Raw genomic sequence first — 24414 nt, 5'->3', positions numbered from 1 at the left:
AGTTCGTGTCACCCTGTGGAATATTCTAGCACCTACAAAATACTGAAATTAAAACCCAACTACAGCCTCATATTTTCTGAATATTTTGTACTTTGATCCCTTCGCTCATATCGGATAATAAAAAGTTAGCTACTTTAATACAAAATCATGTCAAAACTTCCCCATGAAGTACAGGAGATTGTCTGTTTTAACAGTTAAAAAAATAAAATCAAATATTTATTATTAGCCAAATGCTACTATTCAGTCAAAGAATTCCTTGAAGATACTCTATAAACCACTATTTTATTTTTTATGTGTAATTGTTTTTGTGTATGTGTAAATATGTTATCTTAGGTATATTATATAACATTTGTAACTGAACAATATTATCCATCTCTCTGACTTTCCATATACAGTTGTAAAAATGTCTGAAAAGATTAACAAATATTACCATTACTATTACTAACAACTAGCCTTATTTGTCATCAATACAGGATATTTTAAATAAGTATGGCAAACTTCTAAGGGTAATTCTGCATGAAATAATGACAGTTTTCTTTACAAACGTATGCCCTCAAATGCTTCGTTTAGGAGATATGGGTTGTTGAAATTTTCCTTACAAACTGAAGATTTATTTATGGCTCTAAAACCGGTTGAGATATGCAATTTGTTGGGTTTTAAGAGGTAGTAATTTTGCATTTTTTGACATAAAATTAAGTATTTTATGTTTACCATTGGTGCATATAAGGGTCATATTACCCGTATGCGCGCCACTGGTGGACACTAAATTCCTAATTGTATATCGAAAAATGCGCAATAACTACCTCTTAACACCCACCAAATTTCTTTTGAATATCTTAACCGGTTTTACAGCAATAAATAAATCGTCAGTTTCTAAGAAACATTTCAACACCCCCTCTCTCGAAAACGAAGAATTTGCGGATATACGTTTATAAAGCAAACTGTCGTTATTTTTTTATGTCGAATTACCCCTTAAAGTTTGCCTTACTTATTTAAAAATACCCTATATTGACTGAAAACAAGGCTAGTTGTTAAAGTACCTAACTTTACCCAACATAAGCGAATGAATCAAAAAACAGAATGTTAAGAACACATGAGACTATAATGAAATAAATTAGTTTTAATTTCAGTATTTTGTAAATGCTGGAATATTCCACAGGGTGACGCGAACTTTGAGAAAAAGTCACAGTTTGATTGGTACACCCGGTATACAATGACAATTTACCTGTCTAGCAACAATATTATTAGAGCGATATTGCTAACGAATAATGCTATAACATATAAAAAAATCACTTAAATAGGACAATCGGTTTAGGAAATCCGAGACATCTAAAATGACCCAATTTTAAGGTGGTACGTTAATTTCTTGGAGAAGTGTAGATATCCTCTAATACTAATATTCTTTTTGAATGTAATGTAAAACGAATGAATTTAAAATGCAAGTTACTCAATCTATTTTGAAAAATTGCCCACGCTACTATGGTAGCCTTGTCTGCTAAATCGATAAGAAATGTTACAGTCCCAACCTATATTCAAATGTTGTGAAGAATAAGTGTCGAACTTAACATTTAAAATATACAATATATCTAACGAACTTATATATTTACAGTTTTGGCTTATATTTCCATGTTTACCTAATGATATGCTTACTTATATCACCAAGTTTTATAAAAATGTTTAGATTTTAATACTTTATTTTGATAATATATGGATCTTGCTATCTCGTATTTAACAAAGTTTTAAAATTTAAATCAGTAGGTCCTTAACATCATCCTCTAAAAAGCACGCGAAAATGTAGCACAGTTTCTCTACTTACATCTAACATAAGAATAGTTTTTTTTCTCTAAAATGCTATTAAGATCATTTAATATGATTGTCTATGACTCTGTATAAATGTATATTGGTTTTATTTCCACAAAGCTTGACAAAAACATCTTATAACTTTTAAATACTACTTTATAACTTAAACATAAATAACTTCTCCTACAACTGAGAACTATTAAAATTCAATCTCTTAAGTTTTTATGTTTTTATCAAGCTACATCTTCAAAATTTATACTTAGTCAAATGCTCACATTTTCATTAGGCATGCGCAGTTTTTGCATATTTTGCGTCACATGCAAACGAGTTTGTGTCACAAGCTTTTGAAATCGTCCTATTTATAACCAAAACATGGCTTCAAATTTTGAAACGTATGCTGTCCGTATAAACATGTCCATAAATGTGAAAAATTTATTGTAAAATATATAAAAGATATACAAATGTATTATTACATAAACCGAATATTCGTCTGGTTAAAAAAAAGACATTTGGCGGTGCTGCCAATTTGAAATTAGCGCATTACCAAAATATACAGGGTGTTTCATTAATAATTGTCCATATAGTAACTGGAGAAACCTTAGCACAAAATACGAAGATTTAACCCAAAACACTTAAATAAAATGTGGTTACTTACTGAGGTACAGAGTGTTTTATCTAAAAATTTAAAAATTATTTTTGCTCAGCATTTTAAAACTATTCGACGTATCCTTTTAATACTGGGCAGAAAGTGATACTACTATACACCCTACTAAATTATGATAAACAAACGTTTCCAGCTACTACCAGAGGCGTACGACAGGGGATAGTGAATGGTTGACCCTTCTCAAATTCTACGCCACTGGTGGAATTACTATTTTAGTACCATTTTTAAATTCACCAATACTTTCTACGTAAATAATATACTCTGCATTGGTAACGATAAAGTCATTAGTTTTCGAGATATTTGAAGTTAAATATGAAACGGCACAGTTATTTTGATTAATTTGGGATATGATTCATATGATTAAAATTTAAAAATTATTTGTACCCAGTACTTTAAAAAACTATTTGACGTATCCTTATCATACTTGGTAGAAAGTGTAGGTACTGTACACCCTACTAAATTAAGATAAATAAACGTTTCTAGCTACTACCAGAGGCGTACGACAGGGGATAGTGGCTGGTTGACCCTTCCCAAATTCTACGCCACTGACGAAATTGCTATTTTAGTGTAATTTTTTGATTTTTCAATACTTTTTATGTAAATAATATACTTTTCATTCGTAACGATAAAATGATTAGTTTTCGAGATATTTGAAACTAAAAATAAAGCGACACAATACATTAATCAAAATAACCGTGTCGTTTCATTTTTAACTTCAAAGATCTCGAAAACTAATGACTTTATCGTTACGAATGAAGAGTATATTATTTTCATAGAAAGTATTGGAGAATCCAAAAATGGAACCAAAATAGCAATTCCGCCAGTGGCGTAGAATTTGGAGAGGGTCAACCATTCACTTCCCCGTCGTACGCCTCTGGTAATAGACAGAAACGTTTGTTTAACATAATTTAGTAGTTTGTACAATACCTATACTTCCTGCCAAATACGAAAAGGATACGTCGAATAGTTTTAAAATGCTGAGCAAAAATAATTTTTAAATTTTTAGATAAAACACTCTGTAATTCAGTAAGAAACCACATTTTATTTAAGTGTTTTAGGTTAAATCTTCGTATTTTGTGTTAAGGTTTCTCCAGTTACTATATGGACAATTATTAATGAAACACCCTGTATAATATGCGGAAATACTAAAAATGAAATACAGAGAAGTAGAACAACTAATACCTCCAAGTTTACTATCGGCGTTTTTGACAGGTTCACAGATTTCTTAAACAGAATAAATAAATTTTAATAATTCAAAATATACATAATATAACATAATATGTACAATGAACAATAATACTGATAAATACCATTTTAAAACTACCTCCTACTATAACGATTTATATTTTTCTTCAATCTCATGAGGTTTTCTACTTATACTAAATTTACAATCAAGATGCAGTAGAAATAAACAAACCAAGACACGCTAAATGCTACTAGAAGCACTCCCGAATCATAAATTACAATGTATTTACATTGTAAATCCAAAATCATGATTTCAAAAGTTTATACATTGTAAATTATGATTTGGAAGTGCTCCTAGTAGCATTTAATGCGTCTTAGTTTGTTTATTTCTACTGCATCTCGAATGTAAATCTAGTATAGATATGCAAAACTGTTCATAGTTACTAAAAATAAATAAACGATAGAGATCTTTAGTTATTAATACATTTAAAAAACTTTGTTAGTTTTATAGTTGCCAATAAAAAACGTGATTTGTGTATCAAATACAATTAGCATCTTTATTGGTATTAACAACGTAGAAAAAATTGAATGACACAATAATTCTAGCTATTATTACGTAAACCTTGTTAGCTAATACCATTACTTATAACCCATAAACCACAATGTTTATTTTTTTCCTAGATCAGTATTTATTATATTTTTGAATAGTCAATTATTTTATAATGTCAAATAAACAAAAACTAAATACATAACAACAGCAGACAAATCGGCTATTTAATTTAGGAGACTCTAGTTCACTGGGAGTAATAAAAAAAGATAACATCAGTTAGTTTAAAAAAAAAAACATAAAAAAATCACTACACCATAAGTATTTTTGAAAAGTTTAAACGCTGAATGAAAGTTTACATTATTACCGTGGGCCGAAAGTCCCTTAGAACAACCAAAAAGTTTCTTTAAAATGAGATATTTGAAATAAAAATTACACTAAATTATTTTTTGATCCCTGTAAATTATTAAAACAATAGTATATTGTACAACAAGAAAAAAAAAACATAGTTCTCACGAGCGCAGAAGTTTGTTAGCACGAGCCGAGGTACGAGGCGAGTGCCGCAAATCAAGCGAGGGAGAAATATGTCGTTTTCTCACGTGTTGTACACTGTACTTTTTCTATGGATGCGTTTTTGTCAAGAGTTCAATCTTCAAAATTAAATAATTTAGGTGCTATTATGTAGATTATATGCCAAAATTGAAATAAAATACATATTATACACATATACAGGTATATAATATTCTTAATATTTATATACTTTTATTTATTTAAAATTATATTTACCAGTTATATTTGAATAGTTTTGAAAGGTAATTCCTCGTAAGTTTTGATTTGACACATTTTATTTGACAAAAATATTTGTGTTTGTATTGTCCATATTACCATGGAAACCGCGATTATACGTATGGAACCCGTGAGAAAAAATATTTCTCACTGCAATGGCCGACTTTTCTCACACCCTGAGAAATTGTTCGTTTTGAATGTATGTAAGTAGTGAGAGAAGTTGCACATAGTATAGCATCCATAGAAAAACATTATAGAAGCTTTCAGGGACTTTCGGCCCTCCTTAATATTGCAATCTTTCATTGTGCGTTTAATTTTTTCAAAAATACTTATTAGTTTACGTATAATAAAAAAATAATGCATTTAATGCATAACACATGGGCGCCAAATTTTGCGCCTACGCCCTTAAATAAAATAACATCCCATTTGCTAATATTAATAATAGGTCTGGATCCCGCGTATGAAAAAAAAGTTAATTAATAGCAAGCTGAAAATTCGTTAATAGCTTAAGGGTGTCTAGTCGGACAAACTTTGATATATGGGAACACTGGAAGAGGGAAAGTTTTAATTGTGGAACAGGTTAAAAATTTGGAACGGTCAGACCACGAAAACGGCACATGTATTTTGTCTGACAGAACAGACTTAAACTATCCGAACAGAGATTAAACTCTCATGCAAAAATCAGACTGCTATTTATCACCAAATGGGCGTTTTAATGAGTGGAACATGTAGAATATATCAAATAACAGGAATTATGACAGGTGATAAATAGCAGTCTGATTTTTGCATGAGAGTTTAATCTCTGTTCGGAGAGTTTAAGTCTGTTCTGTCGGACAAAGAAAATGTGCCGCTTTCGTGGTTTGACCGTTCCAAATTTTAACCTGTTCCACAATGAAAACTGCCCCTTTTCCAGTGTTCCCATATATCAAAGTTTATCCGACTAGACACCCTGAGGCTATTAACAAATTTTCAGCTTGCTATTAATCAACTTTTATTTCATACGCGGGATCCAGACCTATAATTAAACTCCTTTTAATCTCAAACTTAAGCGGTACAACATTGGATGAGATTTTTTACAGACCAGAGTAAAAGAGTGAAACAGATGATATTAAAATCAAAAATATTTTCAGAAATAATCTTACACCTAAAAGAATAAAAAATAAAATGTGGGTTTGGATCCCGCGTATGAAAAAAAAAGTTGATTAATAGCAAGCTGAAAATTTGTTAATAGCTTAAGGGTATCTAGTCGGACAAACCTTGACATATAGGAACACTGGAAAAGGGGAAGTTTTAATTGTAGAAAAGATTAAAAATTTGGAACAGTCAGACCACGAGAACGTCACATGTATTTTGTCCGACAGAACTTCCAATTTATTTGTTACCCTTTCATTAAACTCTCATGCAAAAATCAGGCTGCTATTTATCACCACATGGGAAATATAATGAGTGGAACACGTAGAATATGTCAAATGACAGGAATTATGACAGGTGATAAATAGCAGTCTGATTTTTGCATGAGAGTTTAATGAAAGGGTAACAAATCAATTGGAACTTCGGTCGGACAAAATACAGTTGACGTTTTCGTGGTATGACCGTTCCAAATTTTTAAACGGTTCCACAATTAAAACTTCCCGTGTTCCACTATTCCCATATATCAAAATTTATCCGACTAGACACCCTTAAGCTATACACAAATTTTCAGCTTGCTATTAATCAACTTTTTTTTCGTACGCGGGATCCACACCTAATGATGAAAAAACGACTTTGTCACCTATGATAATATACGTTTCAGAAACGAGCACCTTAACCCGCCGTTACACGCGTCTTCTAATGTGACGTGGTTGCACGCGTATGAGCGTCGTCCTCACCTACAAAAATTCGACTTATTTCGAGGAAGAATGAATGTCAACATGTATAAATATAAAATGGGTTGTACTCACATATTATAGAAAGTCTCGTAAACAAATTTTTTTTTATTAATTTAACAAAACAAAAGTAAAAATAATGTAGATCAACAGCAAGTTTTCTTAATTTTCAATTTCAGCAAGCCACTGAAGAAATTAACGTTCTTTACGCGAATTCATTTGACTAAAAATACAAATTAAAATTAAAAACTGTTCTGAAGCTATTTCTTTGTGGCATTTATGTAATTAACTATTAATATTTTGTATTTTGATAACGACGTCCGAGGTGGAATTCGAAACGTCAATAAAATAAATTTTGCAAGTTAAATTGTGGCTTATTTCCCAATTAGAATAGGTAAATTTAAAAATGGATTCTTAACCAGTGGCGAACCTAGAATTTTCCTCTGGGGGGAAGGGGGGTTTGCTTGGGCACCGAAATTTTTTTGTATTATTTGTGAAAGACAAGTTACATTTTCCTACTTTTTTTATATATATTTCTATATGCTCTGGGTGGGATTTTAACCCTCAAACCCCCCCCTCCGTGTGCCACTGTTCCTAACCTAATCCAAACAATAATATTTTAATTAAACCTACCTAAATATTAAATAAAACCTAAAAGTTTCTTTGAGATAATAGAAACGTGATTTCACTGTGATTGCATGCGCAGTGAGGAATTCCCTCACTTGAAGAGGGATGTCTCTTCTTTCAACTATCACACAGCACACTGGCCGCCTGAAATATTCTATAACTTTTTCATACCCTCTCATAAACCATGCTAAAGGCATTCCTGGGTGCTTAAGGTTATCGTATTAGTTTACACAATTTCATTGGTTATAAAAAAATATGGTGAGGGATTTCCTCATAGCGCGTGTAATGGCGGGTTAAGGGCAAGAGATGAAGAAATACCAAACATTTTTGACAACAGTAACAAAAATTTTAATACTGAAGGTAATGTATGAAACCAAGACAAACATGTGGAAAAAGCAACAACGTAGTTAAGCATTAAAAGCCCAGGGGATAATAACGTTATGCTATATGCAAACCAGAAAAGAAAGGCAAAACCAAGAATAAAGATAGCGGAATGGATATCACATGAAATATGATCGAAAGTAAGATCCAAGGTAAGATGCAAAAATCAGGCAATTAATTTATTTCGAACTGCTGTAAATGGAATGAGAGGGATCAATGTGGTAGCCAACATTACTAGAACAACATTATAGCGCCAACAGCCATGGAATAGCTCTTGTAGGGGAATGTCATAATATGATCAACAATTTTCAATGGGAAATAAGCCACAATTTTACAAAAAAAAAATGATTTTATTAAAGTTTCGACGCCCAAGTCGGGTGTCATTGTCAAAATACAAAATAATACTAAATTAAACAAAAATGTTGTTGCTTAGTAAAAAATTCTTCTAATAATTTATTTAATCTGACTCATTTATATCGTCAATTCAGACATGTATTATTAGTGTTACTAACTCCAATTTAGTCCAATTCGGGACAAAACTGAAAAAACTACCTAAAATCCGGGACTTTTCAATGAAAATCGGGCCATTTTTTTTAAATATAAAACTTTAATATCATCATTTCATTGATTTATTTAACATTTTTATGTTGAAATGGGTGGTAATGATAATTACATTTTTGTTAGTTTTTTGACGTTTCGACTTCCAATCCGGAAATCGTTCTCAAAAAACGAAAAATTAGAAAATCAACTGATGTCCGATTTCCATGTAAATTAAACCTTGAGTTAAAATATAATTATCATTATTTGATATTCATGTTTTTAATCGTCTTTTCAGAAGATGATAATTAAAATACAGAAACCGGAAAAGGTCCAGAGTTTGAGTTTTCGTAGAACTATAATACGACGATATAAAATGCATACGTTTTGGATGTGGTATTAGTATAACAGTGTAGAAATTTTAGACTTTTTTTCATTCCATCAATTCAATTTGATGTGAATTCTTAGAAGAATGATGTATTAAAAATTTCAAAATGGAATTTTACCGAAACGTTGAAAATTCGGATGGCCCGGAAGCCTTATCAGGGACACCGGGACACGACTTCGTAATTCGGGCCATGTCCCGGATTTTTCGGGCTAGTTGGTCACACTATGTATTATACATTTTAAAGTAGAAGAGTTTAAAACGATATTGCCAATATTGATGAGTTGCTATGATCATAATATGACTCAAGAAGGTACCTATCAAAGGTATTCTGGATCGTATTCTAGATAACGATCTGGATAAATTTCCTGGACAAATTTCGGAATTCAGGGCTCATGGAGGCTTCACTCATTATTTAAATATTAAAATTAAGCTCAAATACAATTCTGACCAAAACAAATGGAAAAGTTTATTTTTTCAAAAATTCAAAATGATGTATTTTAATTATTTAAAATAGAGAATTAAATTGTCAACCATTGTATTTATTGTATAAGCAATGTTTATCAAAAACGCTACATCGGCTTTGTTTAAATTCCACAATATTTACAACCATTAGGAAAATCAAAGTAGACGGTTACTTGTACATGAGACATATGTCATTTTTATCTGTTATCTGTGTAATTGTCTCGGATATAAAATTAATTATTTTCACCTACCCCTACCGAAAGTAGACTTTTCCGGACCTGATTGTAGGGAGCAAAGTTTTACTTTTCCTCCCTAGGGAGGAAAATATTTTTCCTCCCTAGGGAGGAAAAGTAAAAGTGACGTCATGGTATTTCATTCATGAAATATAACTTATTGACGCCCTGTACAATAGCTATTTTCTATTACGTAAGTATCTATACTATTGTGTTTCAATTTATCAATCAAAGATAAAATAAAATTTTTTATTTTTTTAAATAACGCGGGCACATAAATTTAATACACCCTGTATATTGATTTGTAAATATTTATTAAGTTAGTTTACATGTAAGTGGATTTCTCCTTTAATGAGTTTTTCGATGAAGAACTAAAGACTTTTGTGAATAATTAAAGTGAAAGGAAGATTTATTTAGGATTATAATGTAAAAAGATTGTTTATTACGGGAAAGGTAGAATCTGGTTAAAAAAGGCCTGGCTCGTTGGAGAATTGGTGCTGGTATGCTGATAGATTTGAAGCTTGAGAACGGAGAGGGCTTTGATAGGTAGCCTAACATAGTCAACGAGGGAGAGCTGTTTTGGGTCAAGAGAAGACATCAGAGTGAGTGAAGCAAAAGGTCAGTCAATTTATGTGAAAGATATTTTTATGTTCGAAAACTAAAATTTTGAGTAAAAGCATATGAATTAAGATTCCAATATTTCAAAAAGTAAATATGAAGTATAGGTAATTTTGCGAATACCTAAATTTGTTTGTTTAGCTTGTTTTATCAAAGTCGTCGGGAACAAACCGATAAATTGTTTTTTTTAACTAGAATAAATTTAAGTGGTAAAAATTTCATTCGGACAGCTATGTCCACAGGTTTTAAATTTCATCCATTTTTAGAGTATTGATTTTGATAATAAAAGACAATTCTGTATGCTTATTTTATATTTCTATTTAATTCCCTTTCCTAATATTTTTTCCCGATTAGAACCAACTAAGAGATACTGAAACCACGAGAGAAGATAACATAAGATAATTTAGATATTTTTTTGTATTATAAAAAGGCACCCTGAGATTTTTTCTTAATTTTTTTTATGATTTGCGACAATTGGATAATTGATTAAATAATTAATTGGAGTAATCAAATAAATATTAATTGATATTAAAGTAATAAAAATAAATCATAACAATACATTTTAACGTTTATTTATAAAACACCCTGTATTTTGCAGAATGGAAAAGAGCAGTAAATTGTTATTTTGATTTAACAATGTTTACATTAATAATTTGACTTATATTTGACAGTTGACAGATATTATACCTACTTGTTAGTTTTAGTTTTAATAAATTTTTTTGGTTAGTTACATAAATAAATTAAGTAAAAATGAAAAATTACTTGTTATTAATTTGAGGAAGGTGGAAAACCATATGTATAACATGGGAGTAAAGTGCCTTTTCCTCCATTGAATAATTACTGCCCTCCGCTACGCGTCGGGCCGTAAACTTCATTCTCGGGAGGAAAAGTAGCACTTTCCTTCCTTGTTATACAAATAGCTATTATCGAACATTGGGTTACATAAATGAGTGAAATATCAATGATTACTATTGACTTTATTGCACCCGGAAGACGTTAAGAGGCTAAAAGACTGGTAACTACTAGTATATTTAATATTGAACATGCTGATGAATACAGAAGATGTAATAGAAGATAGGAACAAATTGAGAAAATAAATTAAAATTTAAACTTATACAACACATTAATTTGTAATAAATACCATATTTCCGATAGAATATAATAATACCTTCATCGCAATATATTATATAATTATAATTACTTTTTGTTAAAAAAATTTATAATCCTTGAAAAGAGTATTTATTTTTGCTCACGTGTTTTATGAAAAACAAATTGTAAAATGCTAAATATATATAAATAATTTTAACTTAAGTATTTAATAACGATAATTGGCCATCTAACTGTGGGAATGAAACTGAAGATGCTATAAATCAAGGCTAATCATGACTAAATATCGCAATCACATCAACTAAGTAATCTTTAATTAGTTAAGTTATTTAATCTTAAAATTATAAACCTAAATAAATCATTTCAGCTTTACTTGACTTCCTGATTATGAGATACAAGAATAAACAAGCTGAAAATGCGAGCATTGTGATAACGAAAACTTTGTATATTTACGTATTTTAATTCATAATATGGAAAATTTCTATTATGAAAAGTAGTTTAGAATTAATAATTATGTTTAATGTGCAATTATATCATTCTAATTTAAATATTATGAACTATAAAGATAGTTTACTCTTGATCGAAATTCATATTTTTTATATACCTCGTATAAAATTAATAAAATTTTATACAAGGTGTCCCAATAGTAGTGGAATGGTCGAATATTTCGCGAACTAAACATCGGATCGAAAAACTGAAAAATACGTGTTCAATCATTTTCAAAAATCTATCCAATGACACCAAACACCAAGCTCCACTACACCCCTTGGAGGTGGGGTGGGGGGTAACTTTAAAATCTCAAATGGAAACCCCTAGATTTTTTTGTAGATTTGGATTCGTTACGTAAAAGTAAGCAACTTTTATTCAAGACATTTTTCCGAACTGTGGATAGATGGCGCTATAATTGGGAAAAACGATTTATCCTGATACCATGGGTAAGTTATAGAAACGGTCTAATATCTCGAGAAATACACTTCCAAATAAAAAACCAAACAAATTATTTTAATACTTTTCGAAAACCTATCGAATAACACTAAACATAACCCTCCAACCCACCCCCTGGAGGTGGGGTGGGGGGTATCTTTAAAATATTAAATAGCAGATATTAGATTAGGGAGATATTAGACCGTTTCTATAATTTACCTATGGTATCAGGATAAATCGTTTTTCCCAATTATAGCGCCATCTATCCACAGTTCGAAAAATGTCTTGAATAAAAGTTGCTTACTTTTACGTAACGAATGCAAATCTGCAAGAAAAACTAGGGGTTTCCATTTAAGATTTTAAAGTTACCCCCCACCCCACCTCCAGGGGGTGTAGTGGGAGTTGGTGTTTGGTGTCATTGGATAGATTTTTGAAAATAATTGAACACGTATTTTTCAATTTTTCCATCCGATGTTTAGTTCGCGAAATATTCGACCGTTCCCCTATTTTTGGGACACCCTATATAATGATGGTTGCATCATAAATCTTAGAACATGAAGAGCTTTTTGTGAAGAATACCTTTTATTTGTCAAATTAAAAATAAAAGAGTTATAAATGAAAATATTCTTGCTATCCATAATTTGAGAAAAATCTTCAAATATTTTTTTCCATTAGAAGGATGTACACAGACACAATACTGGCTAGAGATTTTAGTCAATAATTTTGCCAGTTCGACAAAAAAATTATTTATAAATAGTTAATAATTATTACTAAAAAATTAGTAATTTTGCCAATTTCGGCAAAATTCTCAAAAAAACAAAAAAATTACCTTCTACAATCACTAGCCAGTTGTGTCGAGTTTAGGGAACGACTGTATACATAATATTTTAATTTTATAGCAAATGGAACAGTCCATTTATCATAAAGGGGAGGCCGAATTTATACTGGTATAAACCTTTTTAAAACTGTTAATAAATTATTGCTTTTAAAATATTTATACTCAAATTGTATTTTTGAACATCTTATTTATTTTATATAATAATTAAATTCACTATCAAATGTCATTGATATTTTATTAATACTTAATTTAAAATTTAGTTTGACATTCACGAAGTGTCAAAACTCAAATGTAAATAACCTATGCTTGGTAAATCGAGATTTAAAAAAAGTAGCCTACTTCCTAATCAACTATTTGAGCTGACGTTTAGTGCGTCTGTAGGAGATAATCGGATTGTGACGTCACATTTTAGAATTTGAGGTTGATTATCTCGAAGACGGTTAGATATATCGAAATGCCGTTTTTAGATTTGGATTCAGAAGGCAAAACTACATAAGAATCCATCGATACACCTGCTCTATGTATTGCAGGAGCGGCAACGCAATAACACACAGACTTTTGCAAATTTATAAACGAAAAGTTTTCGTTGAAAACCGCTAAACGCTGTAAAAACGAGTGGCGCATACAATATTTCAGCTAAAATAGATCTGATATTAATATTACGTGGCGCAAAAATGTATTTTCATTTTACAGCATCACAACCTAATTAAAATATTAAAGGATAAAGAGTTGATAGTTAAGACGTACGAATCATAGAAAAATTATACTGGCGTCAAAGAGCGACAACTTGCATAAATGGAAAATGAACAGAAATATGTAAAATACAAGGAGGCGTTAGACAGGGTTTTATACTGTCCCCACTGCTATTCAATTTATATTCAGATATAATATTTTAAGAAACGCTGTGTAATTTGGGATGGGGCGTGAATGTTAATGCCATTCTGATAAATACAATTAGATATGCAGACCGGCGGGTGTGATTTCCTCACCAAAATAATCTTTTGCCTACGTTTGGAAGGGTATGTCATAATCCCACAGGTATTTTCCTCACCAAAATCGAAGTGGTTATTTCAGGTAGTTTTTACTAAAAGGCATGCAATTTATCTACCTACTATAAAATTACAGAGTAGGTACCTATAATAACTAATTAATTAATTATAGTATTTTCCTTTTAGTCACAATTATTGGAATTTTTGACAAAATGGAATGTTTAATAGAAAGTAATCGCGATAAACCTTTACTGGTATTTGAAAATTTATTTTTTATAAAGTGAAAGTTTTAAAAAGTAAAGAAGTGTTCTGGAGGTGTGTGCGAAATTATTTACTATTGGTGCAAATTTTACAATATCTAGAAGTAGCCTACAACATAATCATGAACCAGATCGTCAGAAGATAGATCAGAAAATTGTTTCTAACTTTTGTAAACGTGAAGCCGAAAGGAATATTACTGAAAAACCAGCAAAAATTATACGCCAAGAGCTTGCAGCTAATTTGCCTGAAACAAATCTACGATTGATGTCAGTTACATAAGAATAAATGTATTTATATAATTATCGACGAAAATTGATGCCTGGTCGACTTCCTTCCAATATTGATAAGGTTCAAGAATTTGTTAAGAAGTGTGCTCAAAAAACAACCAAGGGGGAAAATTTTCTCTTCATATACTGTATCAAAAGTAAAATAATTTTGAAACAAATATAAGACTTTTAGCCACATTGAATTTTATATATTATACGGATGGCACATTTTCTTACTGCACCAGATATTATTTGCAATTATTCAATATTTATGGTAGCTTAATTCACTATGCTAATTAATGAACATTATATTTCTTTATTATATTGTTTACTGCAAAACAAAAAAACAGAAACTTACAACAATCGTTTTTATTTGTTAAAATCAGAAATTATTAAAGCTCTCAAAATTGAGTTTAATCCTAGTAAAATTTTTGTAGATTTTGAAAAAGCTATAATGCAATCATTCAAATATGTCCGAACACTGAAATACATGGTTGTAGATTTCACCAACAGCAAGCTTGTAGTATGTAGAATAGAAAAATTCAGTCTCTTAACATCAGAATATACGAATGATTCTGAAGTAGGCAAGTAGCTCAAACATACTTTTGGCCTTACATATATAAAACCAGAAGACGTATCAGATTGTCTTGTGTTTGATTTAATGTTATGCAAACCAGAAAATGAAATTTTAGATAGATACGCTGAGTATTTAGTTGAGACTTATACAGATGAAGACGAAAATGCCATATTCTCCCCATATTTGTGGGCAGAGGCAAGTTCTTCTGTTATTCCTACTAGGAATGATTGCGAATCTTTTCATTCGCATTTCAATTCCTCGTTTCATAATACGCATCCATCCATTTTATATTTCCTAAGAAAAAGTTAAAGAATATCAAGTAGATAAGTATGTTAAAATTTAAAATTTGCATATTGCAAAACCTATCAAAAATAAATAAGTAAAACTGAAATTGAAAAATGTAGAAAATTTAATAATACGGTATCAATCTAATCAAATGACTAGAATGGATTTTGTAAAGTGTGTCTCTTATTATAAGTAGTAAATATTAAATCATAATTTATACGTTTTACATATTTATTATCTATATTATAAACTATTATTATAATGTAAGGAAATTAATGTCTTCTATTCGGATTTCGGATGCTTTCATAATAAACATTCTTATATTACTTACATCTATATTTTTATTTTATTATATACCTCAGTGAGTTGGTGAGGAAAATACCTACCAGATTAATACGAACCCTTAAATTTGGTGAGGAAAATACCTGTCGGATTATATGGTTTTACTTGTTGGTGAGGAATTTACCTCCGCCCATGCAGACGATAAAGTTATTTTAAGTGATGACATAAATGGATTACAATATCTTTTAAATTCTGTTGACACAGTGGGCAGAGAGTTTGGCCTAAACATAAACTGTGTACAAAATACATGGTGTTTAGCTGTTTGGCACATCAAGATTCACAGTTATATCTTGATGGTCATAAAATTCAAAGAGTACCCAGTTTTAAATATCTTGGTTGCCATTTTACTGAACAAATAGATCCAAATAAAGAGACAAAAAGTAGAATGGAGATAGCCCGCACGGCATTTTAAAAAATGAGGTCATTCTTCTGTAATGATAACTTGCAACTTCAACCTCGAAAGCGCATGAATAAATGTTACATTTGATCAGTCGTCTTATACGGTGTCGAAGCATGGACATTAAAAATAACCAACATTAATCGCTTGGAGGCCTCTGAAATGTGGCTGCACAGACGTACACTAAAAATACCATGGACGGTTATGCTGACAAATGTGACAGTCCTTAAGTATCCTTGATACCATCAAATGTAGATGGCCTATTTTGGACACGTAGTAAGGAAAGACCAATATAATATTATTCAACTCATTATGATGGGTAAAACTGAAGGACGCAGACGTATTGGTAGAAAACAGGCCTTTTGGTTGAAGAATATCAGGGAGTGGACAGGAATAAAAAAAGCAGAGTAGCTATTTAGAACAGCTCGAGACAGAGACAGTTTCGCTATGTTAATCGCCAACGTCAAGGAAACTTGATGAAGTTAAGAAGAAGAACAACCAATTTATATAATTTGACGTTTTCAATATCTGATATCGTCACAACTACCTAAGTATAGGTCAAAAACATAATAAAATCTATCAAATTGGATGTCAGCAGATTTGATGTTAAGCTCAGAAAACAAAATTGTCGTCATAGGCAAGTGCATTAAAGAACATTTAATCGTAAAATGTTAAAAATAGGTAGAGATTCAAAAATTTAAGGAGATAGATAGGAATATGTTAGATAAAGCAACTTTCTAAATACTTTCTAAAGTATGGAAAACATATTACGAAGAATTGTTGCAAGAAAATCTGGCAAAGAAAAGAAAAACTAAAAAAAAAAATAAAAACATGATCTATGAGACTATAGTGAACATTAGCACTTCATACAGCATGCATACGTGACGACGGAAATGCAAATGGAAATGGACGCATTAGAGAAATAATCAGAATCTAACAATCACAATTTACTTATCAAAAAGACAAATTATTTATTTTGGCCACATACAAAGAATGGATAAACCATAAATGCCAAATTAAATATGAAAATAACAAGCAGCAAGAAAGAGAAAACGATGTAGATGGAGAATAAGTTGGTGCGAAGGAAGAGCCAAACAGCTGAGAGAAAGGAAGGTACAAAAGGACCTATCGAATATCTCTTTCTTGATGAACATTTTTAATTATTTTTTTTATTATATTCAAAAATATTCATACCAAATTTTAATGTAGTACTCGTATACCTCTAAACACTAGTGTGACATAAACAAAATTAATATATGAAAGTTTTTATTTTTTTATTATTATAATATCGCATCGACCACGCAGGGTCATTAGAGCATTTAGGTTAATGTAACAGTAATTTATATAAACACTGTATAAACATACATAAGTTAATAATGATATGTTTGTTGCAATGTGGGTTTTAGATCTTTTGAAGTATTTGACAGTCTTTAAGGTACGAAAATATTTTTTTTTAGTATCTGTATTTTCTTCTAGGACCTCTTTTAGGGAGTTGGGTATGTTATACTTCCGTCGTTCACTGTTATATTTAGGACACTGGATTAAAAAATGTTTTACCGTTAGATCACTGTTGCACATTTCACACACTGGTTTATTTTTGCGTTGTAGTAAGTAGTCATGAGTAAGTCTTGTATGACCGGTACAGAGACGGGTAAGTATCACTTGTTTTATTTCTGTCTTTTATTCTTGGTTTCCAAGGATGTGGGTGTTTGTTGACTTCGTATAGTCTTGATAGGGTGTTGTTCCAAGTTTGTTGCCATTTTTGAATTATTTTTTGTTTTAAGAGTGGTTTTAAATCCATTGAATTAGAGAGTTGAAGATGATGTATTAATAAGTGTCTGTAGATGCGTCACTGTCTAAGTCAGTGTGAATGTCTTGCTTTACTATTTTATTTCTTATTCTAGTGCATTTGATTTTAATTTTTCGATCCTTCAGGTAAGGGTATATGTCAGATAATAGATCTATGACTTCTGTTGTCTCTTCTGTATACATTTTTGCGATATTTAAAGGGTCTGCTGTGTTCTCACAGTTTTCAAAAAAGTCTAATAACTGTTCGTAGGTTATAGGGTACTTGGAGTTTGGGTGGTCAAATAATATTTTAGTGTAACTTAGCATTTCCTCCAGTGTTTTTTTTGTTGCGATATTTTGATCTGATTTTGTTTTTTTCTCTTTATTTTTTGGTGTTATTAAAGTAGGTTCCTCTATATATGTAGTAGCTGTTGGAGAGATTTGGGAGATTGTGCGTTTGTTTTGTGCTTTGTCTGTTTTTATATGCTGTGTCTTATGTTCTAGGTCGATTTTAAGAGTGTTTGTCTGAGTTTTTTGGATTGGTGAATTAGTTGTTATTTCAATCGGGTCTGTGTTTGGAAATGTATTTTTTGATGTTGGATTTTTATCGCTTCCAGTTGTTGAATCTTGGGATATTTGTGGTTGTGACAAAAACTGTAGTTCTTTGTTTGTTTGTGAGGAAGTAGCTTGGTCGTTTGTGGGTGATGTTAATTTGGGATTTAGTGTGGTGTTAGGTTACAGTTTCTTTAATATCTGGGTACCTTCTTCGTGTTCTGTTCGTGGTTGTTCTTCTAGCTGACTATATTCTTCATTGGCAGAGTTATGTATGTTCGCTTGACGGTCAGTTTCCATTTGATTAATTGGACTACTTAATGATGATAAAGAACGACAGTCATAATCTTGATGTCCGACCGTCTTGCATCTGGAGCAGTTTAAACCGTCTATGGAAATGTATATTCGATATGATGTATGGTCGAATGAAATTAGGAATGAGTCAGGAATCGATGCATTTTCTAAAGGTCTTATGAAGATTTGCCTTCTAAAGCTGAGCACGTGGCTGTATTCCGTGTCTTGCATGCCTACTCGTAGAAACGTCATGTTGGAGACGAATTTTATATGTTTGTGGGAGCTAAGAAATTGGTCAACTATATATTTAGACGAGAGGTAGATGCAGATGCGGTTGTTTGCGATTTAGGATATGCCCAAATAACATTTTTGGGCTGTACTATTGATCCAACAGCTTTTACATATTCAAAAACTTGTATTCCTTGTATGGTTGAGAGTATGATACCTTGGTCTTTTGAAGGTTGTTTAAAACTGTTTAATGCTTGAGAGTAAGAGATATGTGACGTAGTCGGCGTATTTCGTGAAGTAGTAGTCAACTCCGGTTCAGCCATCGTCTCGTTGAAAATTTACATGCATTGGAACAGTGGATCCGAAGCCGGACCTGGCCACTTAACAAAATTTGACGGCAGTATAATTACTTGAATCAGCAAAAAGTTGTTGTCGATAATCGATAAATTGATTGAAATCGACAAAATATTGCCTTTTAACTTCTGATTTTATGGTTAGATATAAATAATGTAATTTTGTACTCACCGAATCGTTGGTTTTTTAACACACTGTCACATTTAAACTCTATCTTGCAAACAGTATCTATGAAAGTTTTAAATAGTGCTTACTTAGTGGTTTTATGAAGAAATGTGCCCAAGTCTCCCTTTTATATTAGGAGAAAGTAATTTTTTCCTCTTTAACGGTGATTTAAAGTTGGTTAACCCCTCTAATGGATTTAGTTCCGCCCATAATCGGCTCGGAGTTTTTGCAATGTGTGCGTTAGTGTGATCAAGTCTTTTAAACCTTTTAGCTTGTTAAATGGCCATTTCTTGTCCCTTTTCCACTTTTATTTTGAATTATTTAACGGATTCACGACCTAAAGTCTACCAGCGGAAGGGTTTTACTACATTTGAGATTTCGCGAAGGGTTGTATTTGGTTTGTTTATATAAATTTAAGGGTCATTAAATGTAGGCTTCTGCTAAGACGCGTTAAATGCTGTGTTTTCTTTTTTAGTATCCCTGGTGTTCTTTAGTGCCCTAACCGTTCTATATGTTTTGAGAATATTTATTTTTATTGTTTAACCCGGGGGCAGTCGCGCCGTTAGAAAAAATCTAACATTTTATCTTTTCCGTGATAACATGATAAAAAATTTTGCAACATAAATTTCCACTCGCAAGTGACTCGAGCAAGATTGTATGAAGGCTTGAGTTTTTTTAATTTTTTTAAATTTCTTTAACTTTTTTTCTTGTGGAATATATGGCTTTAAGTGAAAGCTTTTTGTGGAAATAAAAATTACTAATGAAGAAGGAAGACAAAGTTAATTGAAAGGACAGGGTTAGGTATAAACGACTCATGACCAACCTCCAGAGAAACGTAATCCTGTCTTAGGTGAAGAACACTAAAAGTACTAAACACTGAAATATATAAAAAGACTGAAAATCAAATACGCTAATAGGGATCCGGTTCTGAAAGTTCAGGTAGAAAAGTTGAAATAGTTTGAGCTCCACAACTTTTATTGTTTTGAGAAGAAACATTGTAAATTTAAACATTAAACCGAAATATATAGAAGCATTGGTGTACAATGATCTTTTAATAGCTGTAAGTACAGTTTCCAAATTTGCAGTAGTTTGATTACAAATTACAAGCATTGTTCTTATATACATACGAAGAACATTATTTATATTTCGTATTCATTAATTATTTAAATACTAGTTTCAACTGTTGGCATTATCTTGCTAATTGCTAGATCGACTATTTACTTTTTAATAAACAGAGTCGGACCTACCCAAATTAAAATTATTGAAATGAAAGTTCAATTTAAACTAAAAAAAAGATAGAAAGTCAAATTTGACAAAATGGCAGGTGGTATTTCTGACTACAGGGGTCCATCAATTAATCCCGATCAGCATAAAATTACTTATTCTACAATAACTAAACAACAATCATTAACAAAATTCCCAACAAAATATCAGGCCATAATTTTACCGGCAATAGACGGAATATAAGAACAGAAGAGTACACCATTGCAGTAGGGACTATAGTCCATCCAAAAATGTACTGTTCTCATCCAAAATGTCAAACGGAAGAATATGCATCTACCTTTCAAGCATACAAGTCGTAGATGATTTTCTAAGTCAACATGGTGAAATTAAGATTGGAGAACATACAATCAAAGCACGTAAACTAATTACACCCGCTAATAGATTAGTTCTATCCCAAGTATGTCCATCTATACCCCATAACATAATCCAACAGTCTTTAATCAATCTTGGTTTTAAATTAATGTCTCCGATTTCGTTCCTTAGAGCTGGAATACAAGACCCGCAATACAGCCACGTACTTAGTTTTCGAAGACAAGTTTACTTTGCACCTACAGACAATTTTACTGTACCCGACTCCGTTCATTTTGAAAATATTTCGTACCGAATTTTTCTTTCCGATAAACTAACTTGTTACAAATGCCACCAAACTGGTCACGTTTCCTCGGACTGTACCTCAAATCCCTCTTATCCACAAAATACTCAAAAGCCCCAAACGGAGGAAAATTTTCTTCCACAAATACCTTCTACTAGCCCCGAACAAAATCAAATTACACATGTAAATGACGAATCTCGAGAAGAAATGGATGCTCAAGTCAGCACTGATACCGATAATAAAAATAAACGATCTCATTTGGAAGTGTCATCCCCAACTAGCTCCACTCCTACAGAAACTATACCAACAGAATTCACGAAACCGAAACCAGTGCAAATTAAAAAGAAGAAGAAAATTACCATATTAGACAAATCCCCTTCAGAAACTACTAATATTGAGTCATTATTACAACCAGTCAAACAATTTATCCAGGATGCATCACCACCATATGTACTAAATTACACCCAATTACTAGCATTCTTAGAAGACGTTCACGGTTCTTCCACCTCAGTAGAATTGGCCCTAGAATACACACAGGATATACACGGGCTGGGACATATGCTAACTGAAATATATCCCATGTTGAACGAAAGATCAATTAAATCTAGAATTACAAGAATCAAGAAAAAACTACTTAGTAAAATAAACCAAGATTTCAGTATTCAGGATGACACCTCTGAAGATACTGACGCATCACAGGAAAATACTCCTTCCAACGATAAATAAAGAAAAAAAAACAAAAATTTAGCAAACTCTAATAACCCTGCTTACTCCTACACATTTTCTGACAATTTTCATTTAATTTTTGAACAAAAACCCTTTCTTTCTACATCACTTAGTAAAAGAATCACAGGTTTCAATTTTCCGAAAGTTATTTCCAATGAAATAAACTACCCTCCTCTTTGAACCATAAAACTCCCCAAATGTACTACAAATCTTCTACTGTATCCTAAATCTGATACTTCATCACATATAATTCTACAACGGTTTCAAGAGATTAAACACAAGTACAAAAGATATTACCAAATATATACAGATGCGTCAAAAACTTCTGAAATGGAAACGGTAGGCGCAGCTTTCGTTGACGAAACAATTAAACATCAGTTCCAGCTACCCAAGGAGTACTCCATATATTCCGCCGAATTGTATGCCATATCTAAAGCCCTACAACATATATCAAACCAGACCAAATTGGAAGCAGTCATTTTCACAGATTCTTTAAGCGCAGTACAAGGAATATTAAGGGTTTACCAAACCACCCAATACTCTGCCAAATTAAAATTTATCTAGAAGAACTTTACAGTAAGAATAAACGGGTAGAATTTGTTTGGATTCCATCTCATGTAGACATAATAGGTAATGAAAAAGCTGATAGGGAAGCTAAAGAAGCCTGCTATACGAATAGACCAGATAAAGATCTCCTAGAAATTCCTCATTCCGACATTCAAAACACCATCAAAAAATTTTCAATGAGAATATGGCTCGAAAGATGGAAAAAACTTGACGACAACAAACTACAACGCATCAACCCAAATTTGTCACCAAAAGGGGTAGTGCCACAAAAACGACGAGATCAAGTCATACAACACAGCTTGAGAATAGGACATACCAGGTTAACCCACCAGCACCTAATGAAGAAAGAACAACAAAAACTGTGCTATGTTTGTGATATTCCTCTGACAATCGAACATATTATTGTTAGTTGCCCACTCTATCACCTGGAACGACTTCAAAGTGATTTACCAAGTGATCTGAAAAGTGCTCTGAACTATAGTAAATGTGATAAAGTGACTAAGTTTCTAAAACTAACTAAATTGTACAATCTAATATAAAAATAAGCTTAAGTTCTCAATTGTAATTAGTTGTTATAAGCTAATATCTGATTTTATGTACAACTCTTCCCCGCCGATAACCTTTCATGGTTGACGCGGTTTACTTAATAAAAAAAAATACGCTAATAAACGAATGGGTTTGTTTACATTCTTTAGAAAATGTATGCCAACTTTCTATTACTCAAACAATAAAGAACCATTTTCCTCACAATGATAATGAAATGGAATACACTAACTGCCGACGGGTAACTCAATTATAATTAACAAATAATTATGGAAAAAAGTTTTATAGCGAACAAACTGCCTGAGATTCGAAGTGTTGTAAAGACAGTAATTTTTTTGTTAAAAAATACGAATAAATCTGCAGAATTTTTCGCTCTTAGTTCGCAAGTCTTGTGCTTACCAGGCTGACTTTTCAAGTACAGGCTTCAACACCACAGCTTTAGAATAGAACTTCAACCGCATGAAATAAACTTGCTTCGTGGAGAAATATATGATCTCATTTACTACAATTTTTATTTTAATTTAACTTTATTTAGTAACTTTTATGTTAGCTGTTTACTATACTGATATTGGATTAGAGATGAATTTTTCATAAAAATAAATATCATTAATGTATTTGATATACAGGGTGATTGATTAGTGGGGTAAAGCTCAATAGATCCGCTATAGTAATAGATAGTTAATAAAAAGAATTGTAGCCAACTTTGAGCATCACATTATAAAATCAGTTATACTGTTACAGGTTGTTTGATAATTCAGTGGCAGATTTATGTTTTTTTAAATAGAACACCTTATATTTTATTTTACATTCGCAATTCTGTTAACTTCTCCATAACAAATATATAAAGGTTTGTTATGTTATACAGGGTATTTACATATAACCAATTTTGTTTGAAAATCGTAACAAGTTCAACTCCCTGTATAAATAAAAATAAACACAACAGCAATGGTTTATTATTGTCATATTTTTTAATTTATTGTCAAAATTTTTAAGAATTGTGAACATTGCTAATTTTCTTGATATCAAATAGAGTACAATATTTTATATCATTATTGAAAAGTAACATTACCGTACTTTAATTTTTATATAACATTCCCTATGCCCAAATTTATTAGTTTTCGAGATATTTTCATTTTTCAGAGCAAATTATTTTAGGTGTCTAAATTTATCTAAATTATAAGTAAGCCATGACTGAATTGAAAATTGACGATTACTGATTATCAATCTGGTAATCAATGTAAC

Source organism: Diabrotica virgifera, chromosome 4 (genome assembly GCF_917563875.1).
Source record: "Diabrotica virgifera virgifera chromosome 4, PGI_DIABVI_V3a".
Classification (NCBI taxonomy): domain Eukaryota; kingdom Metazoa; phylum Arthropoda; class Insecta; order Coleoptera; family Chrysomelidae; genus Diabrotica; species Diabrotica virgifera.
The sequence above is the reverse complement of the archived record's forward strand: the minus strand, read 5'-3'. Positions refer to the sequence as shown.